The sequence below is a fragment of the Cannabis sativa genome, chromosome 2, assembly GCF_029168945.1.
Source record: "Cannabis sativa cultivar Pink pepper isolate KNU-18-1 chromosome 2, ASM2916894v1, whole genome shotgun sequence".
NCBI lineage: Eukaryota > Viridiplantae > Streptophyta > Magnoliopsida > Rosales > Cannabaceae > Cannabis > Cannabis sativa.
The window spans coordinates 17,558,077-17,559,419 of record NC_083602.1 but is presented as its reverse complement, the minus strand read 5'-3'; the positions used below and the strand labels follow the sequence as shown (position 1 = coordinate 17,559,419).

The window sequence follows — 1,343 nt, the reverse complement described above, 5'->3', positions numbered from 1 at the left end:
TCTAACCTTTTTCTTGCAATATTTTCTTGATTTATTTCAGGAATCCTAAGTGCATGCGCCGTCAAGGACAAACAGTCATATTACCAGTTGATCCTGAAATTGAGAAAACTTGCAGGAGGAATCGAAAGAACAAGAGGCAAGAAAGAGTTTCAGCAACTGCTGAAACATCAGAGATCATGGCTGCGAATGTGAACAATAATGCTGGAAACAATGGGGGTAATAACGGTAATAATGGAGGTGCCGTGGAAGATCAAGCTAATGGCCGTAGCTTGAGAGATTACATTCTCCCTACTCTGACGGGAGTGCAGTCATGTATCAGGCCACCGGCAGTGGATGCAAACAATTTCGAGATTAAGCCTGCCATCCTTCAAATGGTGCAGTCTTCAGTTCAGTTTGGTGGCCTCCCTTCTGAAGATCCTAATCTGCATCTCTCTAACTTCATGGAACTTTGTGAAACTTTTAAGGTTAATGGAGTTAGCGATGATGCCATTCGACTGAGATTGTTTCCATTCTCGCTCAGAGAACGAGCCAAGAGTTGGTTGAATTCCTTGCCACCTAATTCTATTGCTACATGGAATGATCTGGCAACAAAATTCTTGTCAAAGTTCTTTCCTCCAGCTAAGTCTGCAAAGCTAAGAGGAGAAATCAATAATTTCTGCCAACAAGATAATGAATCTCTCCATGAGGCTTGGGAGAGGTTTAAAGATCTGATCAGGAGGTGTCCTCATCATGGTATAGAGAAGTGGATGCTGGTTCACAACTTTTATAACGGGCTGGTTGGTAATACTAGAACTTTAATAGATGCAGCAGCGGGCGGAGCTTTTATGAGAAAAAGTGCTAATGAAGCGTATGATCTATTGGAGGAGATGGCTCTAAACAATCAGCAGTGGCCAACTGAAAGGAGTCAATCTAAGAAGGTAGCTGGTGTGTTAGAAGTTGATGCCATCACAAAGTTAACAGCTCAGGTTGAGGCATTGACTAAAATCATTGCAGGGCAAGCTAAGCAAGCCCAAATTGTTTGTGAGTTATGTGGAGGAAGTCATCACTTTTCGGAGTGTCAAGCAGATGTGGATGATTTGCCAATGGATGAAGCTAAAGCCATTGGGAATTTTTCACAGAACAACAACAACAACAATTATGGGTTCAACCAGAATAACAACCGAAGAAATAGTGGGTTCTATCAACAAAGAAATCAGAACCAACAGTTTAATCAGCAACAAGCCTCTGGTGGAAGTTCTAGTTTGCAGACAGATTTACTGCTCCAATTCATGACTGAAACTAGATCTTCAATTAAAGACCTGCAGACTCAGATGGGCCAGCTAGCAACTCAGGTAGCAACCCGC

General features: G+C 42.3%; 1 non-coding gene across 1 annotated transcript; it reads right to left on the bottom strand.

Annotated features, from left to right (window-relative positions):
• Window positions 1–629: 629 nt before the first annotated feature.
• On the bottom strand, window positions 630–736 carry LOC133035240 (small nucleolar RNA R71). Its single transcript, XR_009686518.1, has one exon. It is a non-coding gene; the product is annotated as a small nucleolar RNA R71 (small nucleolar RNA).
• Between the last annotated feature and the right edge of the window lie 607 nt (window positions 737–1,343).